General features: G+C 46.7%; 7 non-coding genes and 20 pseudogenes across 7 annotated transcripts; all 27 read left to right on the top strand.

Annotated features, from left to right (window-relative positions):
• Window positions 1-214: 214 nt before the first annotated feature.
• On the top strand, window positions 215-333 carry LOC148263788 (5S ribosomal RNA; annotated as a pseudogene).
• A 236-nt stretch (window positions 334-569) lies between these two features.
• On the top strand, window positions 570-687 carry LOC148263787 (5S ribosomal RNA; annotated as a pseudogene).
• Window positions 688-890: 203 nt separating this feature from the next.
• On the top strand, window positions 891-1,009 carry LOC148263786 (5S ribosomal RNA; annotated as a pseudogene).
• Window positions 1,010-1,218: 209 nt separating this feature from the next.
• Window positions 1,219-1,337, top strand: LOC148263785 (5S ribosomal RNA; annotated as a pseudogene).
• Window positions 1,338-1,538: 201 nt separating this feature from the next.
• Window positions 1,539-1,657, top strand: LOC148263784 (5S ribosomal RNA; annotated as a pseudogene).
• Window positions 1,658-1,864: 207 nt separating this feature from the next.
• Window positions 1,865-1,983, top strand: LOC148263783 (5S ribosomal RNA; annotated as a pseudogene).
• Window positions 1,984-2,218: 235 nt separating this feature from the next.
• Window positions 2,219-2,337, top strand: LOC148263782 (5S ribosomal RNA; annotated as a pseudogene).
• Window positions 2,338-2,896: 559 nt separating this feature from the next.
• Window positions 2,897-3,015, top strand: LOC148263781 (5S ribosomal RNA; annotated as a pseudogene).
• Window positions 3,016-3,217: 202 nt separating this feature from the next.
• LOC148263780 (5S ribosomal RNA) lies at window positions 3,218-3,336 on the top strand (annotated as a pseudogene).
• An 881-nt stretch (window positions 3,337-4,217) lies between these two features.
• Window positions 4,218-4,336, top strand: LOC148263779 (5S ribosomal RNA; annotated as a pseudogene).
• Window positions 4,337-4,545: 209 nt separating this feature from the next.
• LOC148263778 (5S ribosomal RNA) lies at window positions 4,546-4,664 on the top strand (annotated as a pseudogene).
• A 209-nt stretch (window positions 4,665-4,873) lies between these two features.
• On the top strand, window positions 4,874-4,992 carry LOC148263777 (5S ribosomal RNA). The gene has a single exon (XR_015820795.1). It is a non-coding gene; the product is annotated as a 5S ribosomal RNA (ribosomal RNA).
• Window positions 4,993-5,556: 564 nt separating this feature from the next.
• On the top strand, window positions 5,557-5,675 carry LOC148263776 (5S ribosomal RNA; annotated as a pseudogene).
• A 563-nt stretch (window positions 5,676-6,238) lies between these two features.
• Window positions 6,239-6,357, top strand: LOC148263775 (5S ribosomal RNA; annotated as a pseudogene).
• Window positions 6,358-6,562: 205 nt separating this feature from the next.
• LOC148263774 (5S ribosomal RNA) lies at window positions 6,563-6,681 on the top strand (annotated as a pseudogene).
• A 239-nt stretch (window positions 6,682-6,920) lies between these two features.
• On the top strand, window positions 6,921-7,039 carry LOC148263773 (5S ribosomal RNA). Its single transcript, XR_015820913.1, has one exon. It is a non-coding gene; the product is annotated as a 5S ribosomal RNA (ribosomal RNA).
• A 203-nt stretch (window positions 7,040-7,242) lies between these two features.
• Window positions 7,243-7,361, top strand: LOC148263772 (5S ribosomal RNA). The gene has a single exon (XR_015820445.1). It is a non-coding gene; the product is annotated as a 5S ribosomal RNA (ribosomal RNA).
• Window positions 7,362-8,244: 883 nt separating this feature from the next.
• Window positions 8,245-8,363, top strand: LOC148263771 (5S ribosomal RNA; annotated as a pseudogene).
• A 209-nt stretch (window positions 8,364-8,572) lies between these two features.
• LOC148263770 (5S ribosomal RNA) lies at window positions 8,573-8,691 on the top strand. The gene has a single exon (XR_015820261.1). It is a non-coding gene; the product is annotated as a 5S ribosomal RNA (ribosomal RNA).
• A 916-nt stretch (window positions 8,692-9,607) lies between these two features.
• LOC148263769 (5S ribosomal RNA) lies at window positions 9,608-9,726 on the top strand (annotated as a pseudogene).
• Window positions 9,727-9,931: 205 nt separating this feature from the next.
• Window positions 9,932-10,050, top strand: LOC148263768 (5S ribosomal RNA). The gene has a single exon (XR_015820142.1). It is a non-coding gene; the product is annotated as a 5S ribosomal RNA (ribosomal RNA).
• Window positions 10,051-10,610: 560 nt separating this feature from the next.
• Window positions 10,611-10,729, top strand: LOC148263767 (5S ribosomal RNA; annotated as a pseudogene).
• Window positions 10,730-11,261: 532 nt separating this feature from the next.
• On the top strand, window positions 11,262-11,380 carry LOC148263766 (5S ribosomal RNA). Its single transcript, XR_015820260.1, has one exon. It is a non-coding gene; the product is annotated as a 5S ribosomal RNA (ribosomal RNA).
• A 562-nt stretch (window positions 11,381-11,942) lies between these two features.
• LOC148263765 (5S ribosomal RNA) lies at window positions 11,943-12,061 on the top strand (annotated as a pseudogene).
• Window positions 12,062-12,172: 111 nt separating this feature from the next.
• Window positions 12,173-12,291, top strand: LOC148263764 (5S ribosomal RNA; annotated as a pseudogene).
• A 562-nt stretch (window positions 12,292-12,853) lies between these two features.
• On the top strand, window positions 12,854-12,972 carry LOC148263763 (5S ribosomal RNA). The gene has a single exon (XR_015820606.1). It is a non-coding gene; the product is annotated as a 5S ribosomal RNA (ribosomal RNA).
• Window positions 12,973-13,543: 571 nt separating this feature from the next.
• On the top strand, window positions 13,544-13,662 carry LOC148263762 (5S ribosomal RNA; annotated as a pseudogene).
• Window positions 13,663-13,704: the final 42 nt, after the last annotated feature.

The following is a 13,704-nucleotide window of genomic DNA, read 5'->3' as shown; positions in this document are numbered from 1 at the left end:
GTTGCACCCATTTTTTTGCAGATGATTCTTTCGACGTTACGCGCGACTTTAATTATGGTCCTCAGGTTTATTCGCAAATGTGAGTCAGACGCTGTAGAATTTTACTTGATATTAGAACGAGAACGGGAGGTGCAGTGCGCACGCACATGGAAACAAATGACGGGAGGGGGAAGAAAGGGGAATGAGTTTATGTATTTGTAGCGCAAAATTAAACAGGTGCGATCATACCAGCACTAATGCACCGGATCCCATCAGAACTCCGCAGTTATGTGTGCTCGGGCGAGATTAGTGCTCGGATGGGTGACCTCCTGCGAAGTCCTTACATTTCACCCATTTTCTTGGGAGGTTCTCGTGTTGCACCCATCTTTTTGCAGATGATTCTTTCGACGTTACGCGCGACTTGATTTATGGTCTGCAGGTTTATTCGCAAATGTGAGTCACGGCACCGTGGCATTTTACTTGATATTAGAACGAGTACGAGAGGTGCAGTGCGCACCTACAAGGAAACAAATGACGGGAGGAGGAGGAAAAAAGAAGGAGTGTATGTATTTGAAGCGCAAAATTAAACAAGTGGCATCATACCAGCACTAATGCACTGGATCCCATCAGAACTCTGCAGTTAAGTGTGCTTGGGCGAGAGTAGTGCTCAGATGGGTGACCTCTTGGGAAGTCCTCGTATTGCAACAATTTTTTTTCAGATGGGTCGTTCGACGTTACGCGCGACTGGAACTATGGTCCGCTGGTTTATACGCAAATGTGAGTCAAGAAAAAGGGGCATTTTAATCGATATTAGAACGAGAAGGAGATGTGCAGTGTGAACGCACAAGGAAACAAATGATGGGAGGGGGGAGGGAAGAAGGAGTGTATGTATTTTCAGCACGAAATTAAACAGGTGCGGTCACACCAGCACAAATGCACCGGATCCCTTCAGAACTCCACAGTTAAGTGTGCTTTGGCGAAAGTAGTACAATGATGGGTTACCTCCTGGAAAGTTCTCGTGTTGCACCCATTTTTCTTTTTTCAGATGTGCCGTTCGACGTTACGTGCGACTTTAATTATGGTCCACAGATTTATTCGCAAATGTGAGTCACGGCGCCGTGGCATTTTACTTGATATTTGAACGAGAACGAGAGGTGCAGTGCGCACGCACAAGGAAACAAATGACGGGAGGGGGAAGAAAGGGGAATGAGTTTATGTATTTGCAGCGCGAAATTTAACAGGTGCGATCATACCAGCACTAATGCACTAGATCCCATCAGAACTCCGCAGTGAAGTGTGCTTGGGCGAGATTAGTAGTCGGATGGGTGACCTCCTGGGAAGTCCTCGTGTCGCACCAATTTTTTTTCAGACGGGTCGTTTGACGTTACGCGCATTTGGAACTAGTGTCCGCTGGTTTATACGCAAATGTCAGTCAAGAAGCAGGGGCATTTTAATCGATATTAGAACGAGAATGAGAGGTGAAGTGTGAACGCACAAGGAAACAAATGATGGGAGGGAGGGAGGGAAGGAGTGTATGTATTTTCAGCACGAAATTAAACAGGTGCGGTCACACAAGCACAAATGCACCGAATCCCATCAGAACTCCGCAGTTAAGTGTGCTTTGGCGAAAGTAGTACAATGATGGGTTACCTTCTGGGAGGTTCTCGTGTTGCACCCATTTTTTTTTTCAGATGTGCCGTTCGACGTTACGCGCGACTTTAATTATGGTCCGCAGATTTATTGACAAATGTGAGTCACGGCACCGTGGCATTTTACTTGATATTTGAACGAGAACGAGAGGTGCAGTGCGCACGCACAAGGAAACAAATGACGGGAGGGGGAAGAAAGGAGAAAAAGTTTATGTATTTGCAGCACGAAATTAAACCGGTGCGATCATACCAGCACTAATGCACCGGATCCTATCAGAACTCCGCATTTAAGTGTGCTTGGGCAAGAGTAGTACTCGGATGGGTGACCTCCTGCGAAGTCCTTATATTTCACCCATTTTCTTAGGAAGTCCTCGTGTTGCACCCATTTTTTTGCAGATGATTCTTTCGATGATACGCGCGACTTGAATTATGGTTCTTAGGTTTATTCGCAAATGTGAGTCACGGCACCGTAGCAATTTACTTGATATTAGAACGAGCACGGCTGGTGCAGTGCGCACGCACAAGGAAACAAATGACGGGAGGGGGAAGAAAGGAGAAGATGTTTATGTATTTGCAGCGCGAAATTAAACGGGTGCGATCCTACAAGCGCTAATGCACTGGATCCCATCAGAACCCTGCAGGTAAGTGTGCTTGGGCGAGAGTAGTACTCGGATGGGTGACCTCCTGGGAAGTCCTCGTGTCGCAACAATTTTTTTTCAAACGGGTCGTTCGACGTTACGCACGACTGGAACTCGTGTCCGCTGGTTTATACGCAAATGTGAGTCTAGAAGCAGGGGCATTTTAATAGATATTAAAACGAGAATGAGAGGTGCAGTGTGAACGCACAAGGAAACAATTGATGGGAGGGGGAGGGAAGGAGAAGGAGTGTATGTATTTTCAGCACGAAATGAAACAGGTGCGATCAAACCAGCACAAATGCAACAGATTCTATCAGAACTCCGTAGGTAAGGGTGCTTGGGCGAGAGTAGTACTTCCATGGATTACCTCCTGCGAAGTCCTTATATTTCACCCATTTTCTTGTGAAGTCCTCGTGTTGCACCCATTTTTTTGCAGATGATTCTTTCGACATTACGCACGACTTGAATTATGGTCCTCAGGTTTATTCGCAAATGTGAGTCAAGGCGCTGTAGCATTTTACTTGATATTAGAACGAGAACGGGAGGTGCAGTGCGCACGCACAAGGAAACAAATGACGGGAGGGGGAAGAAAGGGGAATGAGTTTATGTATTTGCAGCGCAAAACTAAACAGGTGCGATCATACCAGCACTAAAGCCCCGGATCCCATCCGAACTCCGCAGTTAAGTGTGCTTGGGCGAGATTAGTACTCGGATGGTTGATCTCCTTGGAAGTCCTCGTGTCGCACCAATTTTTTTTCAGACGGGTCTTTCGACGTTACGCGCGTCTGGAACTAGGGTCCGCTGGTTTATACGCAAATGTGAGTCAAGAAGTAGGGGCATTTTAATCGATATTAGAACGAGAATGAGAGGTGAAGTGTGAACGCACAAGGAAACAAATGACGGGAGGGGGAAGAAAGGAGGAGTGTATGTATTTGCAGCGCGAAATTAAACAGGTGCGATCATACCAACACTAAAGCCCCGGATCCCATCAGAACTCCGCAGTTAAGAGTGCTTGGGCGAGAGTAGTACTCGGATCGGTGACCACCTGGGAAGTCCTCGTGTTGCACCTATTTTTTTTCAGATGGGTTGTTCGATGTTACGCACGAATAGAATTATAAACCGCTGGTTCATTTGCAAAGGTGAGTCACGGCGCCGTGGCATTTTACTCTATATTTGAACGAGAATGAGAGGTGCAGTGCGCACGCACAAGGAAACAAATGACGAGAGGGGGGATGGAAGGAGAAAGAGTGTATGTATTTGCAGTGCAGAATGAAACATGAGGGATCATACCAGCACTAATGCAATGGATTCTATCAGAACTCCGCAGTTAAGGGTGCTTGGGCGAGAAAAGTACTCGGATGGGTGACCTCCTGCGAAGTTCTTATATTTCACCCATTTTCTTGGGAGGTCCTCGTGTTGCACCCTTCTTTTTGCAGATGATTCTTTCGACGTTACGCGCGACTTGATTTATGGTCCGCAGGTTTATTTGCAAATGTGAGTCACGGCCCCATGGCATTTTACTTGATATTAGAAGGAGTACGGGAGGTGCAGTGCGCACGCACAAGGAAACAAATGACGGATGAGGAAGAAAAGAGAATGAGTGTATGTATTTGAAGCGCAAAATTAAACAAGTGGCATCATACCAGCACTAATGCACTGGATCCTATCAGAACTCTGCAGTTAAGTATGCTTTGGCGAGAGTAGTACTCGGATGGGTGACCTCTTGGGAAGTCCTCGTATCGCAACAATTTTTTTTAGATGGGTCGTTCGACGTTACGCGCGACTGGAACTATGGTCCGCTGGTTTATACGCAAATGTGAGTAAAGAATCAGGGGCATTTTAATCGATATTAGAACGAGAATGAGAGGTGCAGTGTGAACGCACAAGGAAACAAATGATGGGAGGGGGGGAGGGAAGAAGGAGTGTATGTATTTTCAGCACGAAATTAAACAGGTGCGGTCACACCTGCACAAATGCACCGGATCCCATCAGAACTCCGCAGTTAAGTGTGCTTTGGCGAAAGTAGTACAATGATGGGTTACCTTCTGGGAGGTTCTCGTGTTGCACTCATTTTCTTTTTTTCAGATGTGCCGTTCGACGTTAGGCGCGACTTTAATTATGGTCCGCAGATTTATTCACAAATGTGAGTCACGGCACCGTGGCATTTTACCTAATATTTGAACGAGAACGAGAGGTGCAGTGCGCACGCACAAGGAAACAAATGACGGGAGGGGAAAGAAAGGAGAAGGAGTTTATGTATTTGCAGCGCGAAATTAAAGAGGTGCGATCATACCAGCATAAATGCACCGGATCCCATCAGAACTCCGCAGTTAAGTGTGCTTTGGCGAAAGTAGTACAATGATGGGTTACCTCCTGGGAAGTTCTCGTGTTACACCCATTTTCTTTTTTTCAGATGTGCCGTTCGACGTTACGCGCGACTTTAATTATGATCCGCAGATTTATTCGCAAATGTGAGTCACGGCGCCGTGGCATTTTACTTCATATTTGAATGAGAACGAGAGGTGCAGTGCGCACGCACAAGGAAGCAAATGATAGGAGGGGGAAGAAAGGGGAAGGAATTTATGTATTTGCAGCGCAAAATTAATTTGGTGCGATCATACCAGCACTAATGCACCGGATCCCATCAGAACTCCGCAGTTAAGTGTGCTTGGGCGAGAGTAGTACTCGGATGGGTGACCTCCTGGGAAGTCCTCGTGTCGCACTAATTTTTTTTTAGACGGGTCGTTCGACGTTACGCGCGACTGGAACTAGGGTCCCCTGGTTCATACGCAAATGTGAGTCAAGAAGCAGGTGCATTTTAATCGATATTAGAACGAGAAGGAGAGATGCAGAGTGCACGCACAAGGAAACAAATGACGGGAGGGGGGATGGAGGGAGAAAAAGTGTATGTATTTGCAGCGCAGAATGAAACATGAGCAATCATACCAGCACCAATGCGATGGATTCTATCAAAACTCCGCAAGTTAAGGGTGCTTGGGCGAGAGTAGCACTAGGATGGGTGACCTCCTGCAAAGTCCTTATATTTCACCATTTTCTTAGGAAGTTCTCGTGTTGCACCCATTTTTTTGCAGATGATTCTTTCTTTCGACGATACGCGCGACTTGAATTATGGTCGTCAGGTTTATTCGCAAATGTGAGTCACGGCACCGTAGCATTTTACTTTATATTAGAACGACCACGGGAGGTGCAGTGCGCACGCACAAGGAAACAAATGACAGGAGGGGGAAGAAAGGGGAAGGAGTTTATGTATTTGCAGCGCGGAATTAAACGAGTGCGATCATACCAGCACTAATGCACCAGATCTCATCAGAACTCCGCAGTTAAGTGTGCTTGGGCGAGAGTAGCACTCGCATGGGTGACCTCCTGGGAAGTCCTCGTGTCGCACAAATTTTTTTTCAGACGGGTCGTTCGACGTTACGCACGACTGGAACTGGGGTCCACTGGTTTATACGCAAATGTGAGTCAAGAAGCAGGGCCATTTTAATCGATATTAGAAGGAGAATGAGAGGTGCAGTGTCAACGCACAAGGAAACAATTGATGGGAGGGGGAGGGAAGGAGAAGGAGTCTATGTATTTTCAGCACGAAATGAAACAGGTGCGATCATACCAGCACTAATGCAACGGATTCTATCAGAACTCCGTAGGTAAGGGTGCTTGGGCGAGAGTAGTACTAGCGTGGGTTACCTCCTGCGAAGTCCTTATATTTCACCCATTTTCTTGTGAAGTCCTCGTGTTGCACCCATTTTTTTGCAGATGATTCTTTCTTTCGACGATACGCGCGACTTGAATTATGGTCGTCAGGTTTATTCGCAAATGTGAGTCACGGCACCGTAGCATTTTACTTTATATTAGAACGAGCACGGGAGGTGCAGTGCGCACGCACATGGAAACAAATGACGATAGGGGGAAGAAAGGGGAAGGAGTTTATGTATTTGCAGCGCGGAATTAAACGAGTGCGATCATACCAGCACTAATGCACCAGATCTCATCAGAACTCCGCAGTTAAGTGTGCTTGGGCGAGAGTAGTACTCGCATGGGTGACATCCTGGGAAGTCCTCGTGTCGCACAAATTTTTTTTCAGACGGGTCGTTCGACGTTACGCGCGACTGGAACTGGGGTCCGCTGGTTTATACGCAAATGTGAGTCAAGAAGCAGGGCCATTTTAATCGATATTAGAACGAGAAGGAGAGGTGCAGTGTGAACGCACAAGGAAACAATTGATGGGAGGGGGAGGGAAGGAGAAGGAGTCTATGTATTTTCAGCACGAAATGAAACAGGTGCGATCATACCAGCACTAATGCAACGGATTCTATCAGAACTCCGTAGGTAAGGGTGCTTGGGCGAGAGTAGTACTAGCGTGGGTTACCTCCTGCGAAGTCCTTATATTGCACCCATTTTCTTGTGAAGTCCTCGTGTTGCACCCATTTTCTTTTTTTCAGATGTGTCATTCGACGTTACGCGCGACTTTAATTATGGTCTACAAATTTATTTGCAAATGTGAGTCACGGCGCCGTGGCATTTTACTTGATATTTGAACGAGAACGAGAGGTGCAGTGCGCACGCACAAGGAAACAAATGACGGGAGGGGAAAGAAAGGAGAAGGAGTTTATGTATTTGCAGCGCGAAATTAAACCGGTGCGATCATACCAGCACTAATGCACCGGATCCCATCAGAACTCCGCAGTTAAGTGTGCTTGGGCGAGGTTAGTACTCGTATGGGTGACCTCATGGGAAGTCCTCGTGTCGCACCAATTTTTTTTTCAGACGAGTCGTTCGGCGTTACGCGCGTCTGGAACTAGGGTCCGCTGGTTTATACGCAAATATGAGTCAAGAAGTAGGGGCATTTTAATCGCTATTAGAACGAGAATGAGAGGTGAAGTGTGAACGCACAATGAAACAAATGACAGGAGGGGGAAGAAAGGAGGAGTGTATGTATTTACAGCGAAAAATTAAACAGGTGCGATCATACCAGCACTAAAGCTCTGGATCCCATCAGAACTCCGCAGTTAAGTGTGCTTGGGCGAGGGTAGTACTCGGATGGGTGACCACCTGGGAAGCCCTCGTGTTGCACCTATTTTTTTTCGGGTGGGTTGTTAGACGCTACCCGCGAATGGAATTATAAACCGCTGGTTCATTTGCAAAGGTGAGTCACGGTGCTGTAGCATTTTACTTGATATTAGAACGAGAACGGGAGCTGTAGAGTGCACGCACAAGAAAACAAATAACGGGAGGGGGGATGGAATGAGAAAGAATGTATGTATTTGCAGTGCAGAATGAAACATGAGGGATCATACCAGCACTAATGCAACGGATTCTATCAGAACTCCGCAGTTAAGGGTGCTTGGGCGAGAAAAGTACTCGGATGGGTGACCTCCTGCGAAGTCCTTATATTTCACCCATTTTCTTGGGAGATCCTCGTGTTGCACCCATCTTTTTACAGATGATTCTTTCGACGTTACGGGCGACTTGATTTATGGTCCGCAGGTTTATTCGCAAATGTGAGTCACGGCGCCGTGGCATTTTACTTGATATTAGAAGGAGTACGGGAGGTGCAGTGTGCACGCACAAGGAAACAAATGACGGGAGGAGGAAGAAAAGAGAGAGAGTGTATGTATTTGAATCGCAAAATTAAACAAGTGGCATCATACTCGCACTAATGCACTGGATCCCATCAGAACTCTGCAGTTAAGTGTGCTTGGGCGAGAGTAATACTCGGATGGGTGACCTCTTGGAAAGTCCTCGTATCGCAACAATTTTTTTTCAGATGGGTCGTTCGACATTACGCGCGACTGAAACTATGGTCCGCTGGTTTATACGCAAATGTGAGTCAAGAATCAGGGGCCTTTTAATCGATATTAGAACGAGAAGGAGATGTGCAGTGTGAACGCACAAGGAAACAAATGATGGGAGGGGGGGAGGGAAGAAGGAGTGTATGTATTTTCGGCACGAAATTAAACAGGTACAGTCACACCAGCACAAATGCATCGGATCCCATCAGAACTCTGCAGTTAAGTGTGCTTTGGCAAAAGTAGTACAATGATGGGTTACCTCCTGGGAAGTTCTCGTGTTGCACCCATTTTCTTTTTTTTAGATGTGTCGTTCGACGTTACGCGCAACTTTAATTATGGTCCGCAGATTTATTCGCAAATGTGAGTCACGGCGCCGTGGCATTTTACTTGATATTTGAACGAGAACGAGAGGTGCAGTGCGCACGCACAAGGAAACAAATGACGGGAGGGGAAAGAAAGGGGAAGGAATTTATGTATTTGCAGCGCCAAATTAAATAGGTGTGATCATACCAGCACTAATGCACCGGATCCCATCAGAACTCCGCAGTTAAGTGGGCTTGGGCGAGAGTAGTACTCGGATGGGTGACCTCCTGGGAAGTCCTCGTGTCGCACTAATTTTTTTTTTAGACGGATCGTTCGACGTTACGCGCGACTGGAACGAGGGTCCACTGGTTTATACGCAAATGTGAGTCAAGAAGCAGGGGCATTTTAATCGTTATTAGAACAAGAAGGAGAGATGCAGAGTGCACGCACAAGGAAACAAATGACGGGATGGGGGATGGAGGGAGAAAATGTGTATGTATTTGCAGCGCAAAATGAAACATGAGCAATCATACCAGCACCAATGCAACGGATTCTTTCAGAACTCTGCAAGTTAAGAGTGCTTGGGCGAGAGTAGCACTAGGGTGGGTGACCTTCTGCGAAGTCCTTATATTTCACCCATTTTCTTAGGAAGTCCTCGTGTTGCACCCATCTTTTTGCAGATGATTCATTCGACGATACGCGCGACTTGAATTATGGTCCTCAGGTTTATTCGCAAATGTGAGTCACGGCACCGTAGCATTTTTCTTTATATTAGAACGAGCACGGGAGGTGCAGTGCGCACGCACAAGGAAACAAATGACGGGAGGGAGAAGAAAGGAGAAGGAGTGTATGTATTTGCAGCACGAAATGAAACAGGTGCGATCATACCAGCACTAATGCAACGGATTCTATTAGAACTCCGTAGGTAAGGGTGCTTGGGCGAGAGTAGTACTAGCATGGGTTACCTCCTGCGAGGTCCTTATATTTGACCCATTTTCTTATGAAGTCCTCGTGTTGCACCCATTTTTTTGCAGATGATTCTTTAGACATTACGCGCGACTTGTATTATGCTCCTCAGGTTTATTCGCAAATGTGAGTCACGGCGCTATACCATTTTACTTGATATTAGAACGAGAACGGGAGGTGCAGTGCGCACGCACAAGGAAACAAATGACGGGAGGGGAAAGAAAGGGGAATGAGTTTATGTATTTTCAGCACAAAATTAAACAATTGCGATCAAACCAGCACTAATGCACCGGATCCAATCAAAACTCCGCAGTTAAGTGTGCTTGGGCGAGATTAGTACTCAGATGGGTGACCTCTTGGGAAGTCCTCGTGTCACACCAATTGTTTTTCAGACGGGTCGTTCGACGTTACGCGCGTCTGGAACTAGGGTCCGCTGGTTTATACGCAAATGTGAGTCAAGAAGCAGGGGCATTTTAATCGATATTAGAACGAGAACGAGAGGTGAAGTGTGAACGCACAAGGAAACAAATGACGAAAGGGGGAAGAAAGGGGAAGGAGTGTATGTATTTGCAGCGCAAAATTAAACAGGTGTGATCATACCAGCACTAAAGCTCCGGATCCCATTAGAACTCCGCAGTTAAGTGTGCTTGGGCGAGGGTAGTACTCGGATGGGTGACCACTTGGGAAGCCCTCGTGTTGCACCTATTTTTTTTCGGATGGGTTGTTCGACGTTACGCGCGAATGGAATTATAAACCGCTGGTTCATTTGCAAAGGTGAGTCACGGTGCCGGGGCATATTACTTGATATTAGAACGAGAAAGAGAGATGCAGAGTGCACGCACAAGGAAACAAATGACGGGTGGGGGGATGGAAGGAGAAAGAGTGTATGTATTTGCAGTGCAGAATGAAACATGAGGGATCATACCAGCACTAATGCAACGGATTCTATCAGAACTCCGCAGTTAAGGGTGCTTGGGCGAAAAAAGTACTCGGATGGGTGACCTCCTGCGAAGTCCTTATATTTCACCCATTTTCTTGGGAGGTCCTCGTGTTGCACCCATCTTTTTGCAGAAGATTCTTTCGACGTTACGCGCGACTTGATTTATTGTCCGCAAGTTTATTCGCAAATATGAGTCACAGCGCCGTGGCATTTTACTTGATATTAGAACGAGTACGGGAGGTGCAGTGCGCACGCACAAGGAAACAAATGACGGGAGGAGGAAGAAAAGAGAGAGAGTGTATGTATTTGAATCGCAAAATTAAACAAGTGGCATCATACCAGCACTAATGCACTGGATCCCATCAAAACTCTGCAGTTAAGTGTGCTTGGGCGAGAGTAGTACTCGGATGGGTGACCTCTTGGGAAGTCCTCATATCCCAACAATTTTTTTTCAGATGGGTCGTTCGACGTTATGCGCGACTGGAACTATGGTCCGCTGGTTTATACGCAAATGTGAGTCAAGAATCAGGGGCATTTTAATCGATATTTGAACGAGAAAGAGAGGTGCAGTGTGAACCCACAAGGAAACAAATGATGGGAGGGGGGGAGGGAAGAAGGAGTGTATGTATTTTCAGCACGAAATTAAACATGTGCGGTCACACCAGCACAAATGCACCGGATCCCATCATAACTCCGCAGTTATGTGTGCTTTGGCGAAAGTAGTACAATGATGGGTTACCTCCTGGGAATTTCTCGTGTTGCTCCCATTTTCTTTTTTTCAGATGTGCCATTCGACGTTACGCGCGACTTTAATTATTGTCCGCAGATTTATTTGTAAATGTGAGTCACGGCGCCGTGGCATTTTACTTGATATTTGAACTAGAACGAGAGGTGCAGTGCGCACGCACAAGGAAACAAATGACGGGAGGGGAAAGAAAGGGGAAGGAATTTATGTATTTGCAGCGCCAAATTAAATAGGTGTGATCATACCAGCACTAATGCACCGGATCCCATCAGAACTCCGCAGTTAAGTGGGCTTGGGCGAGAGTAGTACTCGGATGGGTGACCTCCTGGGAAGTCCTCGTGTCGCACTAATTTTTTTTTTAGACGGATCGTTCGACGTTACGCGTGACTGGAACGAGGGTCCACTGGTTTATACGCAAATGTGAGTCAAGAAGCAGGGGCATTTTAATCGTTATTAGAACAAGAAGGAGAGATGCAGAGTGCACGCACAAGGAAATAAATGACGGGATGGGGGATGGAGGGAGAAAATGTGTATGTATTTGCAGCGCAGAATGAAACATGAGCAATCATACCAGCACCAATGCAACGGATTCTTTCAGAACTCTGCAAGTTAAGAGTGCTTGGGTGAGAGTAGCACTAGGGTGGGTGACCTTCTGCGAAGTCCTTATATTTCACCCATTTTCTTAGGAAGTCCTCGTGTTGCACCCATCTTTTTGCAGATGATTCATTCGACGATACGCGCGACTTGAATTATGGTCCTCAGGTTTATTCGCAAATGTGAGTCACGGCACCGTAGCATTTTTCTTTATATTAGAACGAGCACGGGAGGTGCAGTGCGCATGCACAAGGAAACAAATGACGGGAGGGGGAAGAAAGGAGAAGGAGTTTATGTATTTGCAGCGCGAAATTAAACGGGTGCGATCATACCAGCACTAATGCACCGGATCCCATCAAAACTCTGCAGTTAAGTGTGCTTGGGCGAGAGTAGTACTCGGATGGGTGACCTCTTGGGAAGTCCTTGTGTCGCACCAATTTTTTTTCAGACGGGTCGAGAATGAGAGGTGAAGTGTGAACGCACAAGGAAACAAATGACGGGAGGGGGAAGAAAGGAGGAGTGTTTGTATTTGCGGCGCGAAATTAAAGAGGTGCGATCATACCTGCACTAAAGCCCCGGATCCCATCAGAACTCCGCAGTTAAGTGTGCTTGAGCGATAGTAGTACTCGGATGGGTGACCACCTGGGAAGCCCTCGTGATGTGCACCTATGTTTTTTCGGATGGGTTGTTCGACGTTACGTGCGAATGGAATTATAAACCGCTGGTTCATTTGCAAAGGTGAGTCACGGTGTCGGGGCATATTACTTGATATTAGAACGAGAAAGAGAGATGCAGAGTGCACGCACAAGGAAACAAATGACGAGAGGGGGGATGAGAGGAGAAAGAGTGTATGCTTTTGCAGCGCAGAATGAAACATGAGAGATCATACCAGCACTAATGCAACGGATTCTATTAGAACTCCGCAGTTAAGGGTGCTTGGGCGAGAAAAGTACTCGTATGGGTGACCTCCTGCGAAGTCCTTATATTTCACCCATTTTCTTAGGAAGTACTCGTGTTGCACCCATTTTTTTGCAGATGATTCTTTCGACGATACGCGCAACTTGAATTATGGTCCTCAAGTTTATTCGCAAATGTGAGTCACGGCACCGTAGTATTTTACTTGATATTAGAACGAGCACGGGAGGTGCAGTGCGCACGCACAAGGAAACAAATGACGGGAGGGGAAAGAAAGGAGAAGGAGTTTATGTATTTGCAGCGTGGAATTAAACGGGTGCGATCATACCAGCACTAATGCACTGGATCCCATCAGAACTCTGCAGTTAAGTGTGCTTGGGCGTGAGTAGTACTCGGATGGGTGACCTCATGGGAAGTCCTCGTGTCGCACTAATTTTTTTCAGACGGGTCGTTCGACGTTACGCGCGACTGGAACTATGGTCCACTGGTTTATAAGCAAATGTGAGTCCAGAATTAGGGGCATTTTAATCGATATTAGAACGAGAAGGAGCGGCGCAGTGTGAACGCACAAGGAAACTTATGATGGGAGGGGGGGAGGGAAGAAGGAGTGTATGTATTTTCAGCACGAAATTAAACAGGTGCGATCACACCAGCACAAATGCACCGGATCCCATCAGAACTCCGCAGTTAAGTGTGCTTTGGCGAAAGTAGTACAATGATGGGTTACCTCCTGGGAAGTTCTGGGCGAGAGTAGCACTCGGATGGGTGACCACCTAGGAAGCCCTCGTGTTGCTCCTATTTTTTTTCGGATGGGTTGTTCGACGTTACGCGCGAATGGAATTATAAACCGCTGGTTCATTTACAAAGGTGAGTCACGGTGCCGGGGCATATTACTTGATATTAGAACGAGAAAGAGAGATGCAGAGTGCACGCACAAGGAAACAAATGACGGGAGGGGCGATGGAAGGAGAAAGAGTTTATGTATTTGCAGCGCAAAATTAAACGGTTGCGATCATACCAGCACTAATGCACCGGATCCCATCAGAACTCCGCAGTTAATTGTGCTTGGGCGAGAGTAGTACTCGGATGGGTGACCTCCTGAGAAGTCCTCGTGTCGCACTAATTTTTTTTTAGACGGGTCGTTCGACGTTAAGCGCGACTGGAA

This window comes from Carica papaya, chromosome 5 (assembly GCF_054855325.1).
Source record: "Carica papaya isolate Zhongbai chromosome 5, ASM5485532v1, whole genome shotgun sequence".
Taxonomy (NCBI): Eukaryota; Viridiplantae; Streptophyta; class Magnoliopsida; order Brassicales; family Caricaceae; genus Carica; species Carica papaya.
This window is presented reverse-complemented; position numbering and strand designations above follow the sequence as displayed.